General features: G+C 40.3%; 2 long non-coding RNA genes across 3 annotated transcripts in view; one reads left to right on the forward strand and one right to left on the reverse strand.

The window, feature by feature from the left end:
• The first annotated feature begins 546 nt into the window (after window positions 1–546).
• On the forward strand, window positions 547–9,385 carry LOC116070760. Its single transcript, XR_004110551.1, has 3 exons — window positions 547–619; window positions 2,084–2,228; window positions 9,058–9,385. It is a non-coding gene; the product is annotated as an uncharacterized LOC116070760 (long non-coding RNA).
• LOC116070759 overlaps window positions 6,624–17,629 on the reverse strand; it is a 90,398-nt gene continuing 79,392 nt past the window's right edge. Inside the window, exons 8-10 of one of the 2 annotated variants that reach the window (XR_004110550.1) lie at window positions 8,442–8,489; window positions 7,132–7,299; window positions 6,624–6,789 (exon numbers count right to left, since the gene is read on the reverse strand). This is a non-coding gene — a long non-coding RNA (uncharacterized LOC116070759). Of the gene's footprint in view, window positions 6,790–7,110; window positions 7,300–8,441; window positions 8,490–17,629 lie in introns of both variants that reach the window. The other variant, XR_004110549.1, reaches the window with a different exon arrangement.

Consider the following 17,629-nt stretch of genomic DNA (forward strand, 5'->3'; position numbering starts at 1 on the left):
TTTAAAAAAAGAATTTCTTTTCTATATATACCTGGTGATATACCTAAATAGATATCTTTAACATTCAAGTACTCACAGTAGTATGTAACAAATAAATTTATATTTCACACTTCAATCATTCTAAAGCATAATTACCAAAGTTTGAAACAGTGACAAGAAGGCACATTACCCGCTATAACTCTCCAACAAACAAGTATAGTTACCTGAATTTTGGAGTTCTCTAAGCTTGCTGGTAGTTTGCATGTTACTGTGGGAAGATGAAGCTTTTATTGTAGGTGCCTATTGATCCACACGACTGGCAAGGAGAAAAGCCTCCACTTCATGTTTACAAATGACAAGGTGAAGACAGAGACTTCAGGGTCCTCTGTGAACATTTACAGAACACCCTGAGTAGTCAGGCTTCTCTGGATGAGTACTTCAGAAAGAAGAGGTCAGCTCAGGAACTTTGGAAAATTCCACCAGACTCCTCCCATTCTAGAAGAGAAAGGTCATAGAGCACATAGGCACCCCTCCCCTCTGAAAGGAAGAGGCTAATTACATTCCTCAGACCACAGCAGGGGGCTGACCATAGGCCACCTGCAGATAAGGGAAGCCCAGAGGACATAGACACATTCCTCAGGTCAGACTGTTAGCCACCCACAGATAAAGGAACCCCTTGCTACCTCATTCCCTAAGGATCAATCAATTTAAAAGTCACACTATTCTGCCAATCACATTGTGCCTAGTTGCTGTTGCTCTATTCTACTTCTGAAAACTGTATAAAAATTTGTCAAATGAGTTGCCTGGGGCCTCTGCCTCTTCTTCAGGTGCAGGATGACCCCAACAAGCTGGAACAATAAATTTCTCTGGCTTTTGCATCGTTCCCCAGCTCTGCATTGTTCACTCAGGGGGTCCTCAGTAAACTCAGGCTCATCAGAATCTTACAAGAACACTGCTCCAGAAGCCTAGGGATCCTTGGCAGTTCTAGGATTCTGTGAATGGTAAAGAGATGAAAATTATTGACATTGGGGAGAGAATTTAAGCAGAGGTTTCAATGTCTCCTAACTCAACTTTCCAGGAAATAACAAGTTGACACTCTTTCTGGGTGAGGTGGTTTTCAAAGCACATAGCAGTCTGAGCCTGAAGCTGTGCCCAGGAAGCTTCACAAAAAGTGTGCAGTGCTGAGAGCAATCCATATCAAATTCTTTACAGGAACCACATAGAGCAATATTCATTTCCAGTAAAGAGAAACAAATAGACTACCTTGTAATAATCCACAAAATTACAAAAATTCAAGAAGTTTGGAGCTAACATTCAGTTACACATTTTTAATATTTTTAATTTTTAAAAATTATTTTATTCATTTACATTCCAGTTGTTGCTCCCCTCCCAGTACCCCCTCCCACAGTTCCTCATCCCTTTCCTCATCCCATTCCTCCCCCCCTTTACCTCTGAGAAGGTGCTCCCCAGGCCTCCTGTTTCCTAGGCTCTTTTGAGAATTAAGTGCATCTTCTCCCACAGAGGCCAGACCAGGAAGACCTCAGCTTAATCAGTGATAGTTTGATCTCATTTCAGAAATGTACATAGGATCGTGGCATAAATCAGAAGCAACAGGGAAATCTGTGGTTGCTAGATGCCCTCATTCCATGCATGTAAGATGAGTGGCCAGAAGACAAGTCTCCCAAACTGTAGTCCAGGTGGGACTGAAGCAATGTTTACCCTGGTAGCTGCAGAGTGCAGAAGGAAGGTATACAGAAAGGGTAACAATGATGACCACAGTCTTCAAAGCAGTGGTAGTCACAGCTGAGTTGCTCATGCTCAGACAATGTCAAAGATTGCACTTGATGTCTCTTGTAGGCCAAGAAATGGTGCAAGGCCAAGGGAATTGGGGGAGAGCCTTGTGGAGCGAAAATTATCCTCTTTTACAAATGGGGAAATGAGTTGGGAAAGACTGACATGCCTTCTCATGGTTATTTGTACAAAATAGCAGAAGTGGTCATCAAGTTCCAAAAGCTGTGTCCATCCTCTGCTCATCAATTTATTATTGCATTTCAAATACCAACCCTTTCTCCAAATGTAGTCATGGTCACCCATCTCGTTGCAGACAATAGCCATTCTGCTCACTACAGTTTGGAGAATATAAACTTTGAAGGACTCAGGTTGTCTGCAAAGGGACATACTGAGAAATAGTCCGGGCTAAAGCATGTGACTCTGAGTAATCTACTAGAAGTGGCATGACTTGCTTTAAGGTAAGACACAAATGCTGACTATCTGCAGTCATCTGATCTCTTCAGAAGATCATGGTACTCAAATCATTACCCAAAAGTGCACCCAGTATCCACAGGCTGCAATTTCCTTTCTTGGTTTCTTCACATGAGAGAAAGATTTCAGACATTTGTGAAGCAATATGAATCCAAAGTGCTTTTAATTTTAATAACCTCTTGAACCTTCATGAAAGTCATGTGTGTTCAACAGCTTGCCTCTCAGAGCCTCGCTTTCACTGATATTACAAAACTGTGTGTATCATAACAGAGGAACATCTCTTTCCTTTTGCATCCATAGTCTATTCATTACTAACATTTAATTCAATTGCATAGTAATGAAAACAAAGCCATGAGTATAAATCCACTGAATTATAGACATGAAACTATATGCATAGCAAATAGTGTTACTGGTGGTGACAGGGAATCCACAGGAAAGACAGGCCATCCAAGCATCCAAGCATGTCTAGGATATGCATACATCAGGATACTCTGCACGGTCTGTATGCTCACTATAAACAAAGAATACTGCAGTTGGTGGGAGAGATGATATAAGGATAAACAAGCTGTTGCTGTGCAAGCATGAGACCTGAGTTTAAATCCTTGCTCGGGTTTGTAACTTTAGAGTTCCTACAAGGAGAATCCCTGGAAGCTTGGGGCCACTAGTCTGGCATATAAACAGACAAACAAAAAAAAGAGATCCTATCACAAATAAGGTGGAAGCCTAAAACCTCTTCATAAATGTGTGAAAACACACACACACACACACACACACACGGGATGGGGAGGAGGGGAACACTGTTTGATTCATGCATATCGTTAGGCAAAGATGTATTCAAGTAACTTGTCCTGGATTTTGTCCTTGCTTATGTAGCATAGCATATGATCTGGAAAATTGTTTCATATTTTCTTTCATTGTCTCAAACCTAAACTTAGCTCTCAAAGCCCAAAGACAATTCTTCATAAAACAACAACAACAACAACAACAAACAACAACAAACCCTCCTTTATTGCATGAACAGCCATACAGGATACTTCACATAACAGATCCTCCAAGAAGTAACATTGCCCAGAACATCAGATATACAGAACAGGCATTGCTTAGAGAATGTGGTGTGTGCTCCCTTCCCAGAATCCTGTAGTTAGGTGGCTTGTACCTCTGGAATGCCTTATGGGGAATGTGCAGTGGTAACTGTGAAGGTATTTACAACAAACATGAGCATGATGGGTTTCAAATGGGGTGCTCTTGTTACCAACTACACTCTTGCCCTATCTGTGTTTCATAGGGAAAATGCTGGCAGCCTTGAGCCATCCTGGCTCACACACTTAGGGCTTTCGGAGAAGCAAGCACCACAATACTGCTTTGCCTGTGATTTAGCTACATTTAGCAAACCTCTTCCACCTTATCATACCCTGAAGGGAACCCAAAATTAGAAGCTTTTATGGATTCTCCATGTCAGAATCCGTAGAGGAAGGAAAAACTGTGTTCAGGTAGCTGCGGTCCACACAAATCCCCCATTAACCCTGGAGATGATCCACTTGGAAAATGGCAATATTTTTGTATGTTGGCCTCAAAGTCCCTGCTTGAAGAATGCTTCTAGCAAAGCTGTGTTTCCTCTTGGAGGTTTTTTTTTGAAGAATGTATGCAGGTAGGAACCAGTTTTTTCTTCCAGAACAGCAAGGGCTATCCGTCAATCTAGTGGCAAGCCGCTCATCAAGTTCCCTCCACAAAGGGTTAGGGCAGTGCGCCCTCACAATAATGTGGAAACAGAAATATTACAAAGTAAAGGCTTATAAAATAATAAAAATTCTACTTACTCCAGATACCTCCCTATGCCTTTGGCAAAATACCTTAAGCATTCCACATACGGCGGGCATTGTCTTTATAAGATGGCACCTCATAAAATGGTATTAAATATCACCAACGGGGCTTCATATTTCATCCAGCAGGGTTTAGGCCAGGCATGTTCTATATCACACATTATTAGAATGACATCTGCTTTGCAAGTTGTGTACCCAGGAGCCTACCCGGATCACTCACTTCAGCGTTCCTTCTCGAGGCTTCTGCGCCTTCATAATGCCTAATATGTTTAACTCATTTTGAACAGAAGTCTTAAGCCTGCCATGGCCCTCTGGCCAAAACTGTAGCTGTCAGACAACGGAGCCAGCTATCAAACATTCTTCATTTGTCATTAGCAGTGATGCAGTTGTACAGAGAGAAAAAAATGTGCCCAGTGTAGTGAGAGGCTGTCAATTGTCCCCCTATAAAACTCCTCTTCTCAAATAAGGACATTTCTCTGTGGAGGCCTTGCCATTATATTTTGTTCCTTTCCCCACAACACTGAATTTATAATGCAAAGAAAATGGGGAACATATATTCATTCAAATGGCCTCTCTGCTGTGAGATGGATAAGGAGAGCGTTGAGGGCTGCGTTGGTGCAGGGTTCTATGTGCCATCAGAGGAAATTAATGGAATCAGCCCAGAAAGAGGCAAAGGGGGAAAAGGAGAGAGGGAAAGGGTGCCTACAAGTTTGTGCTGAAGTCTAATCTGAATATAAAGGCATGTGCCTGGGAAATTGGAATCCATGAAATTCTCCAACTTCAAACTCTTTCAACTGCTACTAAGGATCTATGAACTCCTTATCCCACTGTAAATAGGGCCTCTGGAATCTACTTCCAGCCCCTGAAGACACCAGAGGTTCCCTTAGACATTGATAGCATCCTCAGAGAACACTGTACGTAAAAAGAAAACAGTCAGTCAGTGTCCATCTGTGATGTTATTCCTATCAATGATAGGCGTTGCTATAGCTGGGCTCATGGATGCTGCTGGGATCTGAAGCTCTTCACTGCCTTGTTTATCTTCTGCCTCTTCCCATTCAACCACTCGATCACATGAGGTGCCCTTCTTACAGTTCTGCTAGGAGGAACAGGGAGAGGCATGCATGTGTGAGATGCTTCCAGGTTTGTGCCTGTGCCTTCAAAGGGAGCAAGAAGATGGGGCTGTCATGACAATGATAACACACTGAGTTCAAAGGAGAAATGTGGTGAACACTTTTTTCCCATGGTACTCTGCCAAAGCAGAGTTATTATCCCACTTTACAGATGGGAAAAATAGACAGCTGTACCTGAGGCCATGTACAAGAGTCAGTCCTGGAAAGAAGGTGAAGGCATTGTTTGCCTGTCCCTTCTGGATATTTTCCAAGTTCAAATTCCTTTCCTCCAATAATAGCAGATCTCATGTCAGATCAGGATGGTGAAGACAACCAAAAAGCCTACAACAAATTATGTAGTCAACACATTATAAAAACAACAAAGGCTTAGGAGGTTATTCAGAGAGTTGTTGGGTAAAGAGTCAGTCTTTGCTAGCCCTTTTCTCTCCAGTTCTTGGCCTTTGTCCAAAATATAATTTGCCCCCAGAGACAGATGGCCCACAGCCTGAACACCAGAAGACTGGGGGAGGTAAATGATCTCAGCCCCTCTCCCCCAGGACCCAACATAGTGACATTCCCTGCCCTTTCGGAAGTCTTCTCCTCTTAGGATAGGGAAAGGAAGCATGTGCTCACAATCCTGACTGATGCTCTGCAGGATCCACCCGGCGTGCACTGTATACCTTTAACTCCCAGTGTACACGATCTAGGCTCTGGATCTGAGGTTTCTTACTCATTTTTTTCATGTCCACAGGTACATATCTAATTCCAGAATGTTCCCTTCTTTCCTACCCCGGTTACTTCTGTGAGTACATATATCATAAGCTGGATCACTGCTCTTCTCTGGTGTCTTTCTTCCTCCAAATTCACACCTTACTACAAAGCATGATTCTAGAAAAAGCACAGTGATAAGCATCCTCATAGTTGTAGCTCCAAATACAGTTTCCAGGTTCCCTTGTCTTCAGTGCTCTCCTCCTTTCCTATAAATCTCTTTTCACTCACTGGCTCCCACGGACTAACAATTGTGTATTCAGAACATGTATTCCTTCTAAACCTTGAGAGAGATTCCGGGAATCTAGTGGTACTGTTTTCCTGAAAACTTGGTCAGCTTTAATATTTCTCTTATCCTTTGGTACCATTCAGCCCAACTTAAGGCTGGCAACCCAGCATTGGAGCAGAATGGCAGGTAAATAATTCCATTCAATTAAAAAATACTACAGTGCATGCTACTCACTAAACACTAGGAATATGTATGATCCCATCTCTCTCTATAAGATGTGTAGTTAGAGATCAAATACCTGAGAACTATGGTGTCTAACAGTGCAGAACTGTAATAAGTCCAAGAAAATTATAAGATCAGTCAGGGGTCAAAAAAGTAGACTATGGTGTACAGAAGAAAGGTTATTCTAAATGTGGCTGGCATGCTGGAAGGAATTCCATGTAGCAGTGACAGTAGGATCAGAGGCTAGAAATTTATTACATCGTTGTCATCAACTCATTTGGCGCAACAGAAGGACCCTAGAGTGGGTTGAATTTTACTCATCTACTCATCTTTAGTCAATTGTAGGAAGCAATATATGTATGTATACATATGGTCTCTTCATTGGTTCAGCAAGTTGAAACTGAAAAAAACAAACAAAGCAAGTGATTATCCATTTTGTTGGTGGTCTTTTTGTCCCCAATGCTCCTAAGCAGAGTTATTAGTGACCCATAGTAATCATGAGCCTAGTTCCCTCAATAGATAAACAGGGGATGAAGACAGATAAAAGGGAATCTTTTGAAGACTAATATCAGAAGCGAACAATATCTCCACTGTACACATAAGTCACTCTGGTTCTGGATTTTCACAAATTAAGACAGACATTTATATTGACTGCAAGGTTTAGAGAAGATGTCCAAGAGCAGGCAGTAACACTATCTGTACCACATAGTTCTCTTCTTACTATTCTGGGTTGCTCATCCACCTGCATGGTCTCCATTGTCCAATGCTTTGTCCTCAGATGTCTGTGTTGGGAAGAAGCTATATGTTGAGGTTCTCACTGAAAATGCTTGTATGCTAGCAAGAGAGTGTTTATAAATTTCATATTCAGAAGATGCCTGCAATGTGTCCCAAATGGTGAAGTTTCAGGCCACTGTAAAAAGCAGATAGTACAGTTGTTTTATGTTTCGGGGAAAAGTGGGTTGGGCACATTTTTAAAATCTGTTCACAAATCATCATGAATAGTTTCTACTCTGTTGTATTATGAGTTTAGCCTTTATTTCAGGACCCACCTATTCAGTGAGAGGGAGAAACCTAGAAAATTGTAAGTTTTGTGAGGACAAGGATTTTGTCTGATCATTGCATCCTCAAAACCCAAAGCTATCAGACAGTCCACATTTAGCAGCACACTGACTGGCCTCCCAAAGTAAGGCAGCCTGGGCTCATTGGAGAGTGCTTTGTACTGGCCCTAAGAAATATAAATTACAGACTTCCCTGGCCTCAGAAATTCTTCCATCTGTCATACGAGCTTTCTCTGTGCCTTCCTGGCAGTCATTTTCATTTCCATGACATAAAAAAAGAAAGAAAGGAAAGAAAAGAAAAAGAAAGAAAAAATCGAGAGTAGTCTACACCACAACTTCAGGTTTCATTTAATGAAGATTTTGATGTGAGAACTATACAATGACCCTGAGTTAGAGGTGCATTTTTTATATTGAAGGTGAGAGACCAATTAGTAGTGCTAACTCCTTAAACAGATGGTTATCATACCATAACGAAGGTGCCTGTCCTGTCCCTTGCCTTAGAAAGCCATCTTTTTTTCTAATGTCTTTCTCTACAGAGAAAGGATATTATGCAGACAGATTGCAGGGCCCGGACATCCCTGCAAAGTTGAGTTTATAGCAGGACATCTGGAGCCTGGCATCTTGTTCTTGGATAACTGGTCAGACTCAGCCCCTAAAAACTGGCTCTAGAACAAAGATAGGGGAAGGATTTCAGATGCAGACAGAAAAAAAAAATAACGCTGATAAAATTCTCAGGTTCTGGACTCCATCCCAAACTAGAAGTGGTAGACCTGCTACAGTTGGCCTTCAATTACCTGAAAGGAATTCCTCCTTTCTGTGGCTTGGAAACTTAGATACAAGAAAAGTAACATGGGCTTGGGAATATTGTTCCTATGCCAGAGAATGAACCCAGAGCCTTCCATGTGCTATACAAACGCTCTAACCCGAAGCTACATCTACATTCTTAGCCCAGTAAGGTAAACTTGGAAGGGAAGGTCTCTGGAGTAAGACCCACCTTTGGCCACCTGAGTTTGACTGAACTTCACAGCCTCAATCCCCTGTTCTGTAAAAAGAAACAATATTCAAAATATGAGAGAGGTGATCACTATATGATACTGCAAATAAAACACACACACACACACCACACACACACACATACATACATACCACATACACACACATGCATACCACACACACACCCATACATACCACACGCACACAATTCTTAGCTGCCACATTCATAAACAAAACAAAAATAAACAGCAAGAACTTAGGCATGGCAGGCTAACACCTTACTGCCATCAATACAGAAAATGAAAGGAGTCGATTTGTAACCCCAGATTCTCTTGTCTCTATAGTCAATACAATAGCTAGGAAAGGATATCTAATAGTCATTTTATAATTAGGAACTGAAGATAACTTATTAGGTGAATAAGCTAAGGCAAGATTCGTAACTATTCCCAGGCTAAGTTTGTTCACGTGTAAAATGAGGCAATGCCTACTCTATTAATAGGGTTGATATAGCAATTAAAGAATAGAATTCATTGAGTTTGGAAGAGAATCTGCCCACAATGAGCACTGTTTCCTTTCTTCTCTATCTGGTTTTCATTTTCCTTTTCCTTCTGTTTTAGTTCCACATCTTCAACAATACTTTGAGTTATTCCCAGGAGAAATCATTCTCAAACATCTAAAATGGACTGTACCAAGACAACTGTCTTGAGGAACCTGAGTTTGCATTTCTGCTCTGAAAGCTCAGAGCTCTGTTCTCTACATAAAGAAATAAAAGCAGGAGGGAATCTTGACTCCTGGCCAGGACTTGCTGCTTGACATCTCCCTGGCCCAGGATTTGAGCTGTTTCTGTCTTGCTGACCCAGTTTCAGCATCTATAGTATGGAAGGATGAGTCAGGATGCTTCATAGCTCCAACAGACTACAACTTCTAGGTGAGACATCACCTTCCTACCCCTGAATCTCCCCCTCTAAATCTTGCCTCCCCCCTGAGCTATCAACACCATCAGCATGTGCTTGTATGCAACGTACTGTTTTGCAGCTGCTTTGTAACTAAATAAACAAATGCGCATTAAGTCGGATTCCCTGGGGGTGTGCTATGATCTCCATGGCTGTTCATAGTCTAGCAGAATCCTTGTTTTTCTGAATTTTTGTGATCACATACTGCAAGCCACATAGCATAATATTCATTCCTTTTACCAACTTCCTGAACAAACTGAGTTAGAACCAAACTGCCTGCCTAGCGTCATACCTACTAGTTGGTGAGGATTCCAAGAGTGAACCCTCATCATATACGCAATTACGCGAGGTGTTCTCTTGTACAAAATTATCATTTATTAAATCAGTTTAAATCAAGGATTTTGATTTTAAAAAAATACTTTGTACATTTTCTAGTGCCAGGTACAAAATAAAGTAAATGTTTGAAAACACATGTAGGTCCTTTATAAATCGTAAATCTGTGTTTATGATGAAATTCTTCCAGACAAACACCAAGAGATGGTCTTCAAGAAAACTAAGAGCTAGAACTATTTCTTGGTCTGGTAAGACATTCTATGAGAATGATTCCTTAAAGGTATAGTGAGCTCAGAAATGACTATTTCATGATGATATAATGCCTACCTAAATGAAAACCAATAGTCTAGAAACTTCCTATTCCCCACTTTGGATGATTACTTCCTTCAAGAATTTCTGTGACATTCTGCAACCTTCCCCTTATAAAATGCTATAGATTTGGATGTGAGAAGGGGAGAATGGCAATGGGCCACCACCATTATCACTAGCGTGGCCATCACCATCATGTGCATGACCATCACCATCATCACTGCTGTGACCATCATCATTATCACAACATGGCTGCCACCATCATTTCCATCACTGTCCTCCTACTTCTCCTTCCATCTCTCCTCCTCTTATTCTTCCTTCACTTTTTCTAACTTGTGAATCAGTGGTATTACTCAGCAAATGGCTAACATATGCTGTAGATTTCTTGCCCCTGAATGGGAGAAATACATGCACTTAAAACAGTTTGAGACCCCTCAGCTCATGTTGGACAATGTACAAATCTCCAAAGCAAGGACTATATCAGTCCTGATTCTCTCACCTACATGCCTGACAGTGGCCGCAAAAACTCACTGCATTGAGACGTGGAAGATCCTGTGATGGAGAAGCCTCTTCTACCTGATTAAATATCAAGGAAGACTTGCCCTCAGTAGCCTGGGTTTTCAATAAGACCTCTAGAAGGCCATACTCCCGACTCTGATGGGGCTGTTCTATGAAGCAAGATAATTATAGTAAATTGAAATCCAGCAGAATGCATAGGCACAAGAAAGAACACTGCAAAGATTATCCTTTCTCCCATTAAAGCCATCTGAGCTTCCAAGGGGGTAAGCCAGCCACAGCAGGCCCAAGCAGGCTCCAGCAGGCATCGGCAGGCCCTGGCAGGCCCCAGTAGGCCCTAGCAGGCCCCAGCAGGCTCCAACAGTCCATGTATGTCAATCATTTCTGTGGCTACCACAGGTCAGACTGTTGTTGAGGGTAGACACGCTTGTGCTTTTAACTCAGCACAGTCTTTTGTAAATAAATAATTACTCTAAGTTTCCAGAAACATCCAACTTTGTACCCATGATTTCTCCGAGGCAAGTAACCAATCTCTTACTTCTGAAGATGAAGACAGAACAACACATGAGCAGATGAATAACCAAGTGAGTCTCATTCCTTTTAAAACATTATCCCTAATAGATCATTGCTATGTCCTGGAGATTTTTCAACTTATATTAAGCAGTGCCTGAATCTTCTGAATGTTGTTCTTTCCTTAGGCAGGATTATTATAAAAATTGGTGAGAGCTATAGCACTGACATATTTATTTCTGATTTCTGATGGCCTACTCAGTGCCACATGGTGAAGGTTTTCAACACACTCACTTTATAAATAAATAATAAATGAAACAATTTATTGTTGTTTTGTTTTCAAAGAAAGCTGAAGGAGGGGGATTTGCCTTTTAAAGTTTTTCTCAGTTCATTTTTCTATCTCTATGAAGCTGATGAATTCTCGAATTATTTATTTTCTGTATTTTCCTGCAAATTTACTCTAAGAAAATTAAATAGAATTTTTCATGTGTCCCTGTTTTATCTTGACATGAAACTAGATATAATGCATGATGTCACAAAGAGGTGTCAGGGGTCTACCTGTGAGAACACAGGCAAAAAGGCCAGCCTCAACAGCTCCTACTTTGTCACCCTTTCTGATAATTTAATCAGACATGAGTCAGATGCCTTCAAGGGACTTATTTGAATGCAGGAGAAGAACATCATCAAAGCTAGAGCAGACGAAAGCTCATGGAAGATACAGTCAACGAGAAGATGAAGATCAGAGTCTTCTGATCTAAGACCCAGAAAGGCTTCATCAAGAACAAAGATGCTCTTGAGACTTCAAAAATAGCCCTGACTGGTTTGTTACCATTCACACACACACACACACACACACACACACACATCATATGTTCTAATCTAATAGTCTGTACTTGTGTAAACAGAAAATTGAAAGCATATTAAAATATAAAAAGCATAAAGTATGAGTCACTCATAACTTGATTTAATAATTCCTTGTGACTAAAATCATGTGAGTGCTTCCTTCTCTGCTGATGAGGCCAGCCTCCAATGGTTAGCAGACCATTCATATGATTTCCTACCTATGCTTGTTCTCATATAAATGTGCCATCCACCCCCACAACATACAAACAGAATTTAAGACAACTGGCTTGGAGTCTGACTGGCTTCCATGCTCAGCTCAGCCACCTCCAGGTATTTATTTAACTATTTATCAATTATTTTTACAATATATAGAGTTAATAAATGTCTGTATTCTAGAACTACTTCAAGAAGTAAATGAGGAAAACATACATAGGGCCTTAGTAGACAGTAATTGTATAAAAGTTCAATGCTAGCCATAGACTATATCAATATGCACACAGAAACCAAGCTTAAAAGGTAGAATTAAGATATGTATTATACTGCATGTATTTTCCAGTCAGTGACATCTTTTTCTACAGTGTCCATATTGGTGACTTTGATTCATTATTTGGTGATAATGTGATAGCATTAATCCAAATTGTACTCAACCTAACATCAAGTATCACTATGTAACCTTGTATCTGTATTTTTGTGCATATCTTTTAATTTTTATGTAGAAAAAAGTTCTAAAAATTAGACATCTGGGTAACTCATTTTTATTTTTGATAAGATAACAACAAATTGTCATTCGAAGATTTGAGCCAATAGATATCCCACAACTTCCACATTTGCTCTGCCAGCAGCAACAGAGAAATTCTTTGTTTTTACTCAAATTTATTGAGCATTAGCAGGAACAGACACTGAGAATAGATAATTAGTCTATACACATGATTGATTTTTTTGACAGTGGGTCTCATTGTGAAGTTCTGGGTGGCCTGGAACTTACTATACAGATCAGGCTTGCCTTGAACTCATAGAGATCTGCCTGCCTCTGCTTCCCAAGTGCTAGGATTAAGGGATGGTACAGCCATACCTTGCTTTAAGCAGGATTTATTTAATAACAAATAAAATGTTTTTACTAATGAGATATATTTTTGTTCACTGGTTATAGTTTAATAAACTGAGTTTTTCTGTGTTACCATTTAATTATTGTATATACTACTTCTGTAAGAAATACTCAAATATATTCTCCCTATGCTGTCTTATACCTTAATTTAATATTGAATAGAATTTGGATTCATGAAGGTAGAGAAAGTAAAAATATTTTTAAAGAAAGGAAGAGTATGTCCCTTTAGAATGGAAGTGAGACTCTGAGATTGTTGTAGAGTTTGTGGCTATAATGTATAAGGATGTGTGGCTAGAGAAATATTCCCTTGTACTGGAACTTAAATGTTATCCTGTAGAAAGTGAGCTTTGTGCTGAAATAAGCATTAAGTCACCAAGCATTAAAGAACAAGAATGAAAAGGCTACCTTGAGGTCCTACTCAAGGCTCATGTTCCCTAACTGGGATCAGAATAACTACATCATGGTACCCAAATCTGCAGTCAATAGCTGTTGCCCTCAACTTTACAGCGATAGTGGTCACTTGAGCTATACACTGAAAACATTTGCCTGGGAACTTTCAGAGAATTTAAAGAGATCTAAGAAAATAGTCCTCAATAGAACTCATATAAAGAAATTTATAGGTATTGCTAGGTCCAGAGACGTAATGACATTTATTCAGGGACTACTTTGTGCTACAATTGTTCTTGATTGTGAGACTTGGAGGTTACTATTCATGAAACTTGAAACTGTTGCATAGTGTGCATTAAGCAAGCCATAACCTAGTTATGACTTACAGACACGACTGCATTCTGCAGGACCTGGTAACACCTACTGAACTTCCAAAGCAGCATGAGCCATAGAAATACAATCTGTGATTGAGGATAAGTGAATAAAAATAAATAAATAAAAATTTCAAAAAAAAAAAAAAAAAGAAATGTAAGACAAGTCACAAATTTTTTTATAGATGAGATATACTCATTTTAAAATAGAAATGAAATTCTGAGTTTGATGCTGAGATGCATAAGACAAGCCTAACATCTAACCATTTGGGTTAGTAAGACTTGTCTCGATTGTGACCTAATACTTTTTAAATGAACATGATAACATTGCCCAGGTAATCAATGCTACAAACCTGATATATTTAAGATTTCTCCTAGCTACATTGGAAAATCAAAGGGGGTGAGAGAAAAATTCATGCTGCAAAATATTTACCTAAGGAAGGACATCCGAAAAACAATATTGTCAACGTGATCTCTGAAAAACAAAACTTATTAATTTGATTTTTTTTATGTTTCTCATGCTAATTTCTTAAAGCCTGGCATTTGTTTCAGGCTTACATTCAACTTCATCTTTGCTAGTCACAGCACAAGAGCTCAATGGCCACGTGTGTCTGGTAGTCACCATGTTGGACTGCATACTTCTAAATCATCTCTTAACATTGCCCTTTCTCTAAACCCATTTTCCTTCCAGCATTTCCAATTAAACCTAATTAGGCATCACTAAACATGCTGATTCTCATGTTGCATCAAATCCTCTTCTTAGTTGTCTCACTATAATATGAATATACAAAGGTAAATGCTCTCCCCGCAGACCACTAAACTTTAAGTTGAGTGTCCTACTGCAATAGAGAGGAAGAGCAGAGTATCTCTTACAGAGCAGGAGGTAGGCCAACGTCACAGCATTGAGAGAATATGTGAGTCCAGAGGGAGGTCATGTGGCTGCTGAGAGTCAATGTTTGCCACCAATTACTGGACAGTTTCTTCACTTTCATTTAAAAGTACTAGGTCATGATCACAAAGAGTCTTCCAGCCCAAACATTCCTAAAATAATTGGATACAAGACTTGTCCTCATTTTTGACTATCTTAAAACTAGGTGGAGAGTGGGGAGAACCAAACCACAGAAATAAAATCTAAGAATGTTATGTTTCTAGAATACATGTTACTTGTGAGATGATAAGTAATAAAATTGCTTCTATCCACATACCTAAAGGCTTAAGAGAAACATCTCCAGGAAGTAGGAACTATTTAAATATGACTTTTTATTTTACCAAATGGAGGGGTAGAGGTTAATAATTAAATGTGAAGAAAAAAATGAGAAAAGAAAATATTAAAGTATTCAGTCCTCACTTGATAGAAACAATGGCATTTTCTGCTTTATCTAAAAACATTATAAAGTAGTGCAGAGTCGGCCTATAGCCACATGCCACAAAAAGGCACAAAAATGGGGTCCAGAGACCAACCGACTCAGGGAACCTGGCTCAAATTCAAACCCCTAGGAATTCACTATTCTTTCCTTCCAAATGAAGGGAAGGCATGCTTGGTGGTGTCACGACTGCAGCTATAAGCAGCAGCTTTCTAATTAAAAATAAACTGGGTCCATTATTTCTATTTACAGCTTTTCTACAATTTAGCAGCCATGTAAAGATAGAGATTCTGGAAGCATATGTTTAAAACTCCCAAATGCTTCTGAGAGCATCATTAGAGTAAACATCCTGTGAATGTGTTTCTTTACCTTCAGTGCCATCTCCAAAGGGCTTACCAAGCTGTGCAGGGCGGCACTTGCAGCATAAACATATTTATCTTTAGAAGGAATGGTCCAGAAAAGATACGGCTGTGATTAAATGAGTAACTACAAAGAGCTGTACTTTTGACTCTACATATTCTCTCTTGCAATATGCTATCATTTTTCCCCATCTGGATTGAAAAATGGTGAGGGGATGTAACATGGGGGCAAGGCAGGAAACTGGGAAATGTTGGTAGATGGGTTGGGAACAACAGAAATGTAGAGGGCTACCAGGTGCTACCTTGGTTGAATTTTGGTATAAAAAAATGTCTAAATAAGAATTACTTAATGGATCTTCTGAAGATCAACAGCAGCCTTGTAGATATTCTGAATACATGTTGTGAAGAACTAAGCAGAGTTCTTCAGACTCAGCATTACTGACATCTGGAGGGGGCGCTGTTTGGGGGGGATGACTTGCATACCACATGTTAGTAGCATTTCTGGCCTCAACCAATTAGATACCAGTAGTTCCTATGCCTCCTTCCTATTGTAGAAACCAAAATGTCTCTTGAAGCCAAAACTGCCTTTGACTGACAGCTTCCAGTCACCCAGAGACCAGGCTCCATTCGTACAACTCATCTTAAAGCATCCATGTCCACTAGGGAACCATGTTTTACCTTTGCCCTCCATTTGTTCCAAATTTAGTATTAGTATTAGGAAGTTAAAAGTTAGAAGGTATGAAAGACTTTGGGGCGGGTCCTAAAACAGTGGGTGTGGGCTCTCTCTTCTAATAACATTCAGAAAAATGCCCCTTTGACTTTAATTGCAACAAAGGTTAGATATTTAGAAAAGTTCTTAGAGAAAAGCCCATTAAACTCACTGGCTAGTGGGTTACATATTAGAGATGAATTTGAAGGCTCTGAGAGAAGCAGCGAGCCTGGCCCCTTATAAGTCTTTGCTGACTTCATAAAAAACAAGGGTGCCACTCCATGACCTGTGCGCTCTCCAAGAAGATTGTGTAACATGCAGTATGCCTTCGATCCAAATAAACTCCCAGATTATTAAAAGGATGTTTTTGCCTCCTGAGGTCAAGGTGAGTCACCAGAGCTTTTCCCTGTTATTAACCAAGCACTAGATGTACAAGGCTTAGATATTAAAAGGCATTAGCCAAGGCATTGTGGTCATCCAGTGTAGAGCAAATGCAAAACTGGAGGGGAGTCTGCAGTGCTGACAGCAAGGAAGTGGCCCAAGATATTAGAATCTATGTATACACTTCCATTCAAATGCCTTTGGCCAAGTAACAAGGTAGTGTAGCCAAGTTGCTGAGCTCTTGGGGCCTCCCTCTCCCGGAGGTGATTCCAAGCAGGAAAAGAAAAATACTGAACTACTGACTTGCCTCAACCCAAAACTGCTGACAAGTTGCTACATTCTTTCAACAATATGGTGTTTATTTCCACCAAGAAATGTGGTACTTGTAGCACAATAAAACAAGCCCCCCTCCTGAGCTCAAACCCACCCCTGCTCCTTAGAAAACAGTGTAGCCAGTTTGGCCCATACATAAGCATTGCCAGTCTTTGGAAAAAGCAATCAGAACATTAGAGCAAATCCAAGCTGAAGAAGTATGTGGAGCCAAGGAACCCAGCGGAGCATCACAGTGCTAGTTCCACAGTGTCTAAATGACGATGTTCCCACAGATCAAGCTGACAAAAAGACTAAGTGCAGGGGGAGGCGATTGTTGGGCATTAAAATGAGACCATGATTCCAGCATCCTTGGTGAAGGCCATTTGCATGTAGAAGTGGTCAGACCCATGCTCAGTGAACGTGTTTCTCATAATTTTCTCTCTGTTTGACATCAAGACAGATACTGAATAGGCAAAGATGGGGAGAGAACAGGGCTGGTACAAGTGATAGGTACCAGCTAGATCCCACTGCTCTATATAGATAGGAGACATTTGATGACAAAAAAGGGATGGTCTCGCAAGGGCAAACACAGTGGAAAGATTGTGATGCTGAGGCTGTCTCCTACAAAGTTCCCTGTTCCTTATCAATAGCATCTCCAACCTTGGCCAAGCTGGGAAAAGAGGTAGTCTCATAATTAGATCTATCAGTGTTATAGGGACATGCCACTCACTTCGACT

Source organism: Mastomys coucha, unplaced genomic scaffold (assembly GCF_008632895.1).
Source record: "Mastomys coucha isolate ucsf_1 unplaced genomic scaffold, UCSF_Mcou_1 pScaffold22, whole genome shotgun sequence".
Lineage (NCBI taxonomy): Eukaryota > Metazoa > Chordata > Mammalia > Rodentia > Muridae > Mastomys > Mastomys coucha.